The 13,016-nt window shown below is 39.0% G+C and overlaps 1 protein-coding gene across 3 annotated transcripts in view; it reads right to left on the reverse strand.

Annotated features, from left to right (window-relative positions):
- The window catches only part of dennd2b (DENN domain containing 2B), a 49,166-nt gene extending 41,935 nt beyond the window's left edge, over positions 1-7,231 (reverse strand). Inside the window, exon 1 of one of the 3 annotated variants that reach the window (XM_073464142.1) lies at positions 7,099-7,231. The gene's annotated coding sequence lies outside the window, so the exon portion shown is untranslated. The other 2 variants (XM_073464144.1, XM_073464143.1) reach the window with 2 other exon arrangements.
- Between the last annotated feature and the right edge of the window lie 5,785 nt (positions 7,232-13,016).

A 13,016-nucleotide genomic window follows, 5' to 3' on the forward strand; every position in this document is an offset into this window, starting at 1 on the left:
AATGCCTCTTGACAGGATACAGAATTACTCTGTTTTACATGTCCAAACTCCTAAAAATAACAAAGCAGCAATTTATAACATTTACTCCCAAATCACACATCTGTACTTCCCAGCTACTGGATTGTAGCTTGACTACTTCTTCTGTTACCTCTAATAGCTTTGTCAAACAACAAGACATCCAGCCTTGGAGAAGTTCAAAGTTCTCCTTCCTTACTTTTAATCCCTTTACTTGAGATATAAAACCATTCAGTAGTTTGTCTGTGTTTGGCTCTAACTTAAAAACCAAATCCCACAAGCCAGACTGTCTCTTTAAGATATTCAACACCATCATCTTAATGACCTAGCCTTCCCATTGCAGGGTTCTTTCCTGGTTTTGTCATGTTCATGTCTAAAGTACTAATTGATTACATGAGAGGCATATCAATGACGCATATTTTCCCCAGCAACAAGAACATATTCATGAAATGGGACTACAACAGTGTCTCCAGTAGACTATTTAGGGCGGAATAAAAGAGCCCTTTGTATTCAGTACGTCCTTGAGAGGGAGATGTGGTTAAAAAGTAAGTCTTTTATCAGCTCTGTGTGTGTGTGTGTGTGTGTGTGTGTGTGTGTGTGTGTGTGTGTGTGTGTGTGCGCGCGCGCGTGTGCATGTGTGCACATATGTGTGTGTGTGTGTGAAAGAGAGAGAATCTATTAGGTAAAATATCTTTCAAAAGAGTCCACACGTCCTTGGCCCTGTCACATTTGACAGATCATCTGATACACAGTTCTCTCCACTACATGCTGGAATGTGCTAATATTTGCCCTATCCATCAGACCGGGCTGCATTCAAAATATTAAAGAATGTTTTCAGAGGGTGAGAGACTGCGCAGGAGGGGGGCAGAAACACCTGGACCTGATGCCAAGAGCTTCTTTTTCATTCAATAAAGACTACACTCAAATATCCACCCTCTCTCAGCACAGCAGCACCTGGCACTTGATGTTCAGACTACAAGAGCACTATTCTATGACGTCATAATGGACAAACTTTCATTAACCTGCACTGGGTTCAGTTTAAGATCTGTGTCTGTCCTGAAACATGCAGTGGCCAGCACAACAGCTTCCATAAACAGAGGATAATATTGTTCCTAGCTACTCTGGCCGACCCGGTCCTCATTTTCTGCTGATCAGCAACCTGACTTCAAGGTTTTTAAAACCACTGTAGAGTTTTACAGGCAGCCAAGAAGCACGGGGGATAAGAAGAGTGAAAATCTCTGCAAATTCTCAACTCTTTCCAGACGTCACAACTCAGTGGCAGACATGAGCCCACACACTGATCCATTGCTGCCATTGTTTCAATATCTACAGAAAGAACAGTTTTGTCCACTATAGACAAAAAGAGACTTGAGCTAGTTGAGTTGGATCTTATTTAGCTACAGATTATGGATGAGGAGTTGCATAAATGTCCTGGCAGAAAGGAATCCAGCTCTTGATACACATCCCAGGACAATACAGTCCACATATAGGCCTTTACAGCACACATACAACACTTTGTTGCAGGCCAAGCATGATGCTAAAGCAAAACCTCTCAGCTGAAACTAAAAGATTAATGTCTTATACTCTCAATGTACATTCTGTACATAAACTGCTCTCTCCGGATAGGAGTTTAAGGCTCTGACAGCTTCAATGTGTCTCGATGTAAAAGAAAACCACCAAGGTTGATGCTACTGGCAGTTACACATAGCCATACCTATGTAATTACCCCTATACACCACCACATGGTTCGCCACACTGCCACTGTGTAGCTCAATGAACCAGGTGGAACCAATTCTTGGAATCTTTTTTTATCTCCTTTTTTAGCCATTTCAGCTCTTTTTTTCAAAGTAATCATGGCATATTTTCTCTTTGTGGAAAAGCGGAAAAACCCTTCTGTGTAACCTAGATATGAGCGTGCACAGCTGCAGAGGCAGGCATGTGGAAAACGGGCTTATATCCATCTGAGCTGCAGCAGGGAGGCTAGAATTTGTGTCACAGAGCTGACCTCTGACACACAGTCTCTGACTTATCTAAGGACATGAAGTAGATGAGCCGTATTTTTGTTTGCCTCGGTCTTTAGCTCAGTCAGAGTTTAGCTCAGCCAACAAAAACAATAATGAATTATGTTGTTGCTCATTTTCTAGACTATGAGCATGTTTTTTTTTATGTTTATCAGCTTCAAACAGGTTACATACCTGCTTAAAGCTCCCATTAATTGGGAAGTTTCAGTCAAAGATCAGAGATATCAGAAAAGAAAAAGCAAAACCATATGTTTCTCCATAAACAGCTGTTATGGTAATATTACAAAGAAAGTGTGCAAATATAAAACAGTGGGATGAGGACCTGCAATGTCATTCAAAAATCGGTAACCCTCAGTTCATCTGTAAACATCATTTTGATAAACTTTTTATCAGTACATACACTTTTCAGACGCCAGTAATAAAACCTTAAAAACAGTCACCGTTTGCTTCTTTTCATCATGAAGAGGACCTTTTCCTAACCTTGACAAGGTTAGCTGGGTGAACTTCACTGCAAGAGGCAGGTCACAAAACACTTACATGAACTGTTTGTGGACAACACAATCGGCAGAATTAATCTTGACAATGAACGTTTCTGCAAACCATGAATATGCTGAAACTTCACGTTTGTTTAGGTTCAATTTTCAATGTATCTTGTGACAACACTGTGCTAATGGTCTGGTTAGGCTGCTTGACAAAAAACACTTGGTTAGAGTAAGGAAAAGATCATGTTTTGGCTGTTTCGGTCACCGGAAACCAGACTGGAGATGTCCCAACTTCCTGTAAACAATATCTATTTTTTGTTGCCAAAAACACAGCTGGAAATTGTCCCCAGGTCTCCTAAAAATATCAAGTGGTGTCACACTTACAAATGATAAAACACTGTGTTCCCTCATCAAAAATGTTGAAATACAGTCTCAAACTGTGGTCACTGGCTTGGCAGCATTGTCACACAAATAGTGGTTGGGGGTCAGTTGTGAACAAATCAGTAATTTTCAGAAACGTTAACTGCCAACACTGGGCTGTTGTGAATCAGTTACACTGTATGGATCAAGTGGCATATTAGTCATTCAGACTTGCACAAATTCAAAATTCTAAGAAAACAAATGACTGGAAACTAGCTTTAGGCTCTGGCTTCCAGTGTTCACATTAACATGACTACTATTAACATAGTGAATGAACTAAGATAACTGGAAGTGATCTCATAATGGAAACCCCAAAAACGTATAAAAACCCAAAGACGTTCAACAGGTTCAATTCTTTTGATATTAATGATCTGGAAATTATGTAATGCTATGATGATTAATGGCATGATGAAAATTATGCTCCAAGAAAAAGCCTCAAGCAATTTAGAGACCTTACAAATCACAAGCTTAAAGAAAAAGCATGTACCATTTATTCTGAATATCAACAGGTTCTGACAAGTGTTTATGAGCAGAGAGTTTCATAAACACAGCTGACAGTGTTTGTATTCAGACATCAAAGCCGGTGGTGAACCGCTTGTATCTAAGCAAGTAATGTCCTGAATAAATGAAGCAAGAACACCTCATGGCATTTAAATGTTGACATGGTGATCCCATTACATCACTGAATGTATATTGATAAAGAACTGCTCATACTGTGACATGCACAACTAAAATTAAACTGTGGCTGCCAGTTTGTTGTTAGTATACAGTAAACCTAAAGAAACGTCCATAAGGAGATTACATCTGCATCAAGCGAGGATAACTTTTCTTATTTTTAAATGACAGGGGAAAACATGAAAGCGACAAGTGACAAAGCAAAGTCAGGGGCTTGTAAACCTGGGATTATAAATCAGGGATGTGTCAGTGTCATCATACAAGTGTTCATCAGCAGCTACAACTGGCAGACAACAGAACAGCCTCTCATATTCTCATCAGCAGAGCCAAACAAGTCTTTGAAGAAAAAAAAAATACAGGGGAATAACCAAACAGCAATACAACAGAAACAAACTGACTTCCAACTACAACCACGTGCTCCATCCAGGTACTTGTATCTTAGGATCAAATACGACTGAATCTGAGCGTGGATGCGTCATGAGGGGCAACAAAAAGCCAAGTAGATGTGCTTCTCTCACAACACATTCTCTCTCTCTGGTTGATAACTTCAGTTGAGCTTTGGGGTAAAGTTAAGAGAGACAGTCTTGTGACCTGAAAAACACTCAAGTAGATACTCGATTGAGAATTCTGCTGAAAAAAAAGATGTACTGTGGCTTATCTTCCTTTCAGCAAGAACCTTAACATGGCAAACAGTATCAGACTCTAACAAAATGTGTGTAAGCGTATGAGTGCGAAGTGCTGATCAACAGCAAGCATCTTATGTTAAGGTGAAAAGGATAACATGAGATTTAACACTCCTAACAACACTTCCATTTAACCACCCTATCTCTTCAATCACTCCATCACTGCAACGATGATAAAAGCTGCTCACATTATCACCATGCATCAACAACTTCAGGGACAGAAGGGACAGTTCACTCAAAAACACAAACTTGTATACACACTTTAAATGTGCTTTTGCCATAATTTAGAGCCCTTGGCTACAGCTTCAATCCAACCCATCTAATGGCACTGAGAGACACATTTTGTACATTTGGAAAAAACTCAACATGAATCATAAATATGACAGCTTATTAACACACATTGTGACTGACCTTTTTTAACCTTTGTACAGTACATGTGCAGAAGGATGAAACAACAAGATGTACCTGTACCGACATTGTTAAGTTTTTCTGATCCTCAGGATGCCAAAACACCAAAATTATCTGGATGAGCAGACAAAGAGCAAAGTTACATTCCCTGTGATGTTGAGTGAACAAAAGACCCTGTAAAAGTGTCTGGTGACAGGCCAGACTCACTCCTGTTAAACTGAATAGAGAACAGAGAAGAATTTCCTCAATAGCTCTGTGCTGACAGTCCCTTCCAGTGAGAGGGGAAGGTCATTGTTTGATGTGCACAATAGAGAGAGTTTAAGGGAAAAAAGAGCGCTAAATAAAACCAGTCATGTCCCCAGAGTTTGTACTATAGTGTATAAGATAAAATCTTCAGGGTTTAAGTTGTAATCTGTTAAGAAAACTCATGTAAACATTCATGATGGACCGAAAGCGTCCCATATTTGAACTACAAAGCACTCAGTGAGAACATGGCTTTGCCAGTCTACTTTTAAAGTTGTGAATGTTTTATTTCTTTACAATTTTTCAAATCTATATCTGGATCCTGATCCGTACCAAACTCACAAACAATCATGTGTTACATGAATCACATTTATTTATCCAAATAAGTGGATGAAGGAAGTCATGAGACATTAATCATAATGCGATTTTTGTGGCAGATATTACCAGTGCAAAACAGTTAAAATCATGATGATGTGACATTTGTCGGGATCTAGACCAAACACACGTTTTGACATCTTGATCAAGATTTGTACACCAGGGCATCTCTGCAGCAACACAGTACTTCATTATGATGCTGTTTTGTCACACATTGAACCTTTATCAAAAAAATGCAGCTTGTGTTGGATATTGAACTTGGCTATTGCGATTTTGATATTTAGATTAATTGTGGGGCCCTATAAATGACAAACTAACTAACTAACGCTTTAACGCTGTTTTGGTGTGAAGCTCATGAAATGCTTTATCGACTACAAAACTTCACCTGACTTTCCATCGGCATAAGGGCATGAGCAGATAATGACTGAATTTTCATTTTTGGGTGAACTTATCCTTTTAAACCTTCCATTACTGAGGGTAAAGCAAATTTAGCCTGCATAAGTATGATGTCATAAAAAGTTGTTTTGTACATGACATGTACAGTATGTCATACACCAGGCCTATTTAACTTCTTTTGTAGAAGGGCCAGATTTGAAATAAGTTAAGTGCTAAGGGGACTTTTACATTCCTAATATCTTCCCTTTAAAGCTTGTAATTTAAATGTGTTAAAGGGGCACTATGTAGTTTTGGAGAAGAAATTCAAAGTCAGAATTTTAATATTTTTAATGTTAATGAGGTTATGATATATTTTTCCATAACTGAATAAACAAGCTGTTCTCAGAGGAAAATAAGGTCCCCAGAACAGTTTGAAGCTAGAAAGGTGGCGGGGTCCGCCAAATATAAACAAAGTAAAACAGTATGAAATTGTGCTTTAAGGTCAGTTTGTTTATTCACTTTATTCAGTCATGAAAACAAAGAGAGTTTGTTTATTTAGTCTGTTTAGGTATTGAAAAAATCAGTCAATGAAGATCTTTCTCCTCTGATTAAAACTTCTTCCCCAAAACTACATAGTGCACCTCTGTTAAACTTTTAAGAGTATTTTTTGCTTGGCAACGGACATAACTAATGAATGTGCTAATTAGCCTACCAACAAAATGATTAAAGGGCCAGGATGAGGTTGTTAAAGGGCCACATTTGGCCCCCAGTCTCCACTTGAATATGTCTGTCATGTATAGAATATACAGCATTAACACAGCAAAACACATGTGTTCAATCTCACATAAAGTCTGTATGAACTACATAATACATTTAAAGTTCACACATTTTGTTTCATGTTGGTTTTATCTGCCAAAACATAAAAACCCCTCTCCCCCCCTCCCTGAAGTCCAGTAAAAGTCCAGTGAGGTCAGTTCACTGAGGTCCTGTGCTGTTTCTGCTTATCTGCTGCTTTGGACTTTTTGGATGTCATAGCGATAAGTTGTTCTCATTACGAGCCACAGAGTTAGTGCTTGCATCCGCTTGGACATTTTTCTCCATTCTGAGGGGTCAGCTGAAAAAATAAGACAGCGAGCCTGCTTGTTTTTAGTTAGCTGCTCACTGCACTTCATCGTTTAGCTAACATGTCGATGACCAAATATGGTCACATGGAGATTAGGACTAACGGTTAAACGCACCTTGCGACTTCTTTAACAAACACCTTTAGGACAAGTTTCGGGCTTTTTCTTGTCGATACCGGTTTCCTGACCGCTAGCTAAAAAGTTGAACCCTCCTCCTCCTCCTCCTCCTCCTCCTGCCGTTAGCTCGTCTGTAGTTATGGTTCAGAAAGCTGTGAGTTACCTCCGAGTTTCTCCTCTCATCCATGGCTGCTGCTCCTGCTGCTGCTGCTGCTGCTGACATTTTCACATTATAATCCCTTTGCGACGCTCAAATCCGTTTCGTCTACAGGGTGAGAAACTTTGGCTGGTTACCTGCCCTCCTCAGTACACTCCGACTTATGTCTTTCCAACTAAAACCGACACAAAAAAAAAAAAAGAAAAGAGAAAAAAAAAGAAAAGCCCTCCTGCCTCCCCTCACACAGCCTGCTGGAGGGTGGGAGGCAGGACTTGTTGCCATGGGGACGGGTTGTTTGCCCCCCCACCTCCTCAGCCAGGCATTCAGCTGCACCCTCTCTCTGCCTCTCTGCCCCTTGTTTATTGTCAAGGAGTGTGGATGAATATTCACGAGTTGAAGGCTGCTGATGGGACGGTGCCAGAGTTTTGCAGCAGTTTTATTGTCATGCTGAAAACCCTCCACACTGGGCCCACCGGTCAACAGGAATACATTTCACCACACAAAGATGTCTTTCATTTGGCAGACATGAATGTGCAACACCAGAGCAGCTCATACACAGAGTGGCATGTCTTCAGTACTCTACGATATAAGGACAAATCTTATTTAAGTAACAGTCATAGTCATTATGTCTAGTCGGTAGTAGTCATTAGGATTAAAGGTGCGCTGTGTGCTGTCTGACCTTAAAGGACAACATCATTTGTTTATATGTGGCGGACCCTGCCACCTTTCTAGCTTCATACAGTGTTCTGGGACCCTTATTTTCCTCTGAGAACAGCTTGTTTACTCAGTTATGGAAAAGATAAATATTTCTCAGTTTGTATTATTACCTCATTGATTTTGTAAATATGACAACTCAGAGTTTGAATTTCTTCACCAAAACTACATAGTGGCCCTTTAAAATGGCCCCTCTGAATGTTGTATTATTGTATATATATCTTTTAAGCAGTATTTTAATGTTGTAGATAGATTTTTAATTTTTTAAATATGGTTGTTTCTAAAAATGATGTTAAAAGGGGCACTGTGTACTTTTGGAGAAGATATTTAAAGTCAGAATCTCATTTTAAAATGTAAATTTAGATTATTTAAATGATCAGGAAATATCCTGAATATTAAAGTTGCACCGTGGGTAATGTAGGCACCAGGTTTTGAACACTGTTGGACTCATTCTAGACAGTTTAAAAACAATAATTGTTTCTAAAAATCGATACACCAGAACCAGAGATTATCGCCTTTTATATTTCACGCATTCTTCTTCCTTTTCAAAAAGTGGTGCCTACATTACCCACAATTCTGGAGCCACAAAAGGCTTTATACTACTTTAATGTGTAAAATTAGTGAAGTTACCCTTTCAGTAAATACATCAGACATAAATTAGAGAGTAACTACACATCCCCTGAAAATCATGTTTTTGCTGACCTCCAGTGGTTTCACCTTGCTGCATTGATCTAGAGGTGAACTCCACAACCCCATGACATCACCTATGGGTGCGGTTACAGGTGCAACGAAGCACAAATCTGGCAGTAGACCGATCCGCCACATTTATTAGTGATGTTGGTTGTAGTCAGAGATTAAAACTGTCTTGAAACTTTAACCAGAGAGGACAGCGAAACACAGCTTTGCAGCCTTGTGTTGAATTACTTTTTAAGTACAGTAATTTGATAAATGTGCATAGCTTCATTCCATACGTATCTCCAAATATCCCCCAGCGTCAATGCTTTGGAGCAGAACCACAGGTCCAAACTTGAGCTGACCACAAAAATGAAAGTATTCACCCAAAATGCAACTTCCCCCAGTTAGGTTTGAGTTAACTCCAACCAAATTAAACCACTTAATTTGTGTGAATGCTGCAGTTCCGGAGCCTACGCTGTTAAATAAAGAGCATCTTTGTAATGTGACCTCATGTTAACTATATCACTCTATGTACTGTGCATGTTCATGTACCAGACAACAACGCAATGAGAAAGCCACATGAATTCCAAACATGTAGAGTCAGTATGCTTCTCAGTGGCCAAGTGGTCAGTACCCATTAAAAAGTATTCATCTGGTCACTATAAAATATAAGGAAGTGGGTAAAACTGGATTATATACACAGTGACTCACAAGAAAAGACAAAAGCAATATATAAGATGTAAAATTAATAAGTTTCTGAAGTTTCTAGTAGTACTACATTCTAACAAATCCTAAAAAAATGGATTTACTGTTAATGAATGAATCACTTAGAAATTCTGATTCATCGAATACCTTTTAAAATCTGATTTTATCATTAAGGTTCACACAATTCAAAACAAAACTTGAGGTTTTGTTTGCTAGACAGTTAAAATAAAAGGAAAAAAAACAACTGGACCTTGGTGGGAGACTATTTTGTCAGCTGCTTTTGAGGTCAAATCTGAACTGTGAAGCTCAGCACCAAAGACCTCCTTTTCACCAAATATCAGTCAAACTAATCCGTCACCTCAAGATATTGAACATGAAATCCTTTCATCTCTCTGTGCGGCTGCATGTAACGTCTCTACAGCGAACATCGAAGCACTGCCCATCCATAAAGCCTTCTCCTTCCAGTGGTGTCTTATCATCCCGCAGACTTGGGAACAGAGGAAGTCACAAAAACACCAGACATCCGTCATCACAGTCCGTAACATCAAATCAGCAGGAAGCCTTTAGAGCTCTGCCACTGTGCAGCTTTTCTCTGAGACCCACTCAAAACCTTTCAAGGCCTCGTAAAAAGATTGTCCTTCCTGAAAACACTGCAAACCCTCTCTGTTGGAGCACAAAAGACAGCTCCGACTGCTTTTTGTGGGATGTTTTACCAGATTGTAAGCTTATTCTGCTCTCATGGAATTCATTGTTTCCATTGATCGCAGTACCATCTGTATTTCTCATTAAAAGCCACATCCTCTTCTTGCGTGACATGGGAGCATCAAACAAAGTTCAGCTCCATGTATACACTGACTCTCTACACTATTATGCAGAGCTCCAAAGACTACATTACATTTTTCAGGTTGACGGCTGAGCTCTGATGCTGTAAATCTCAGGCCTTCCCCCCCCATTCTCATGATTACACACCTGCTAAAGCCTCAGTCACAAGGGAGTTTATTTTCTCAAATAAAAGCCCTAAACCTTATGTGTGTTTGTTAAGGATCCACTGTGAATCCCAAATCCCTAAAACATTCAAGGGGATTAGTCCACAGCTCTATGGGGATTTTTCCACCTACACTCCAAAAATTCACCTCAGATCCTTTTCTCTCCCAGGGGTTCGAGGCAAGAATGAAAAACCCTTCTGAGATGAGAACAGCATAAAGTCACTGCACATTTATCTGCTTCATTTTTAATTATATATTGTATTTGGTGCAATAAACATCATATCAGGTTTCAGAAACCGAGTTGAGGCAGCTGTTAAACTCCAGGATTATGTTGAGTCAGGCTGACGTGTCGAGTCAACACTCCTGACGGCACTGACAAAGGAGACATGGCTTGTGATGTACAGACATCCTCTCCTCTCTGTCTTCTAGTGTATCTGAAAATAATATAATGTAATTACTACTTGATTTTATGTGTAAGACATTCTGGCTTTGCAAATTGTTACTGCTGCAATTCAAGAATAACCAGGAATGTAAGAGTTTACAGCCTCAGGTGCATTTCAAACCTGTTGCTTTTATTGCAGTCTTGGAGAAAACTGCTATCAAATGCATCATTTAATCAATCCATCATCACTTAAGATTGAAAGAAAAACAGTGGAATGGTGCTGACTGCCTGATGTGCAACATCCTTTTTTCTTATCAATAAAGTCATACAGGAATTTAGTGGAATCAACTCATCTTTTCTCATTTTCTTAAAGGAAATACACAAATTTTACTTATTTCAAGTCAATTAAACTTGACATTTCTAGTTATTAGAACTTATAAACACAACTTCTTACAACTTTAAGTCTTTTAAATTGAAATAATGAGTTCGAGTTCAATCAACTCATTAAAATAAGTTTCTAAAGACACATGATCGGCGTCTTATAGACATCCCAGCATGCATTGCTTGAGACAAAACTCTCCTGAGACCCTTCTTTTTCACTGTTTGAAGAAAACATATGTAATTGAAGCTTGCTGTGTGTCTTTCGTACATTTTAAGAAGTCCTTGTTGTTTGTTTTCACAGTCATGAAAACACCATCATAAAGGTATTGATTTCAATCTTTACACCCTCACACTCTGATTTTGAAAACATTATTGGGGTGGTGAAGAAATCAGCTTGAACAGGAATAACTGCAGTTGTATGAAATGTAAAAGGAAGTCAAATTTGTTTGTAATACTGTTGGGGGGACTGACCAGTTGTTGAAATGAACATAATAACTTTTACAACTTTTATAAAAAAAGACTTTGAACTAATTATTCAACATTAATTAAAGCAACATTATGTACAAATTGGTATTTTGTGCGATTTGGCACCCCCCACAGTTTCTGAGTGCAACAACACTGTCGTAAATACAAATCCCAGGTCTGTCACAATTTGTCAGACGTAATGTAGGTGCTGACTATAAACAAAACTCATTACGTCATAACAATGTTATGTGTTGAAAACTTGTATGTTGAAGTAAACATGTATGTATATATTTTAAGGTACATTTAAGACAAGCAGTTGAACTCAGTTGAAATAGCCCCAAAATAATTACACTGTACTCGGAAATATGGATCATTAACAATCAACTATTCACAGAGTGATTTAAAGTACTTTAATATTAGTTACCAATCAAGTCACCCTTTGATTAATGACAGAATCATTTGATCTGCAATGTTTTGTCTGCAAAAACCTGCAGTTTCATCGCACACTCAGTAACAAGTTAACACTGTGTCACTGTTTGGAAAAAAGCCTTGAATAACTGCAGCTGCAGTGTCACATTATATCTTGCAGAGGAGCAGCGAGGAGTCAAGTGTAGCACAAGGACGTTTCTTTATCTCGTGGCATTTTCAGCTTTTTGCCCCACAGCAGCTACAACATCAGTCTGACTGACTCAGAAACCTTGAAGGCAAATGTCAGGCAAAGTCTCATACACTGGAGTTTGTGCATGGTAGTGAGTGTGTGTGGGGGTGATTATGGCTCAGAGACACATAAAAAATAACTGAACTGAAACTTGCAGAGACATGAAGGGAAAAGTAAACACAGGTAAGAGTCAACATTGTCTGTGGGTGTCTTCAGATGGATCAAATTCAAAGGCTGAGGCGCCCCCTGTAGGCCGACCAGTGCCAATGCAGCAGTACAGCTGAGAAGATCAACTTCTCCCGTTTAAACATCAAACAGAAGATCAGACAGTTTACCAAACTCGATCAAAGTCAGCGTCTATGAAGAAGTGTGAGCTCGTGCATGTCGATCATATCAACTATATAACAGAGTGTAAAACAAGAGGGGGATTTCATTTTTTCTTATGAACTCAACCATCTAAAGATGCTCCAAAGAAGTTAGTTAAAAAGAGTCAAATCTCGTTAGATTTCTATGTAAACAACATTTCATGAGCTGAAAGAAGAAGCCTACCTTTGTCTCTGTGCAGTCGCAGTGTTTGTTCAAAGATCCATTCTTTAACAGAGTCTGTGTCGCTTTCTCTCTCTGCAGCCTGAAAACTGACCTGTTTTTTTTTTTTCCTGCGGAAAAATCGTCTCCTCTGTATAACTTCATGCAATGAGGAGAGAGAGAGAGAGAAAAAAAGGAAAAGTAGACTTCACAGGAAATGATGACGCAGCTGTATGGAAATCATTTTGCGTGATAAAAAACACTGAATGTCACCAAACAGTTGCAGAATAATTCAGGTAGTTACAGTTTAGTTTAACAGATTTGAATGAGGAGTTTAACTGGTTGCGTCCCAGATGTTTCCAGATATCTTCAGTCAATAAAAGTAGCTGAAGAATTTCAATCTGAATGTGCTATAAATCAGTGTCACGACATG

The sequence above is a fragment of the Pagrus major genome, chromosome 4 (assembly GCF_040436345.1).
Source record: "Pagrus major chromosome 4, Pma_NU_1.0".
Classification (NCBI taxonomy): Eukaryota; Metazoa; Chordata; class Actinopteri; order Spariformes; family Sparidae; genus Pagrus; species Pagrus major.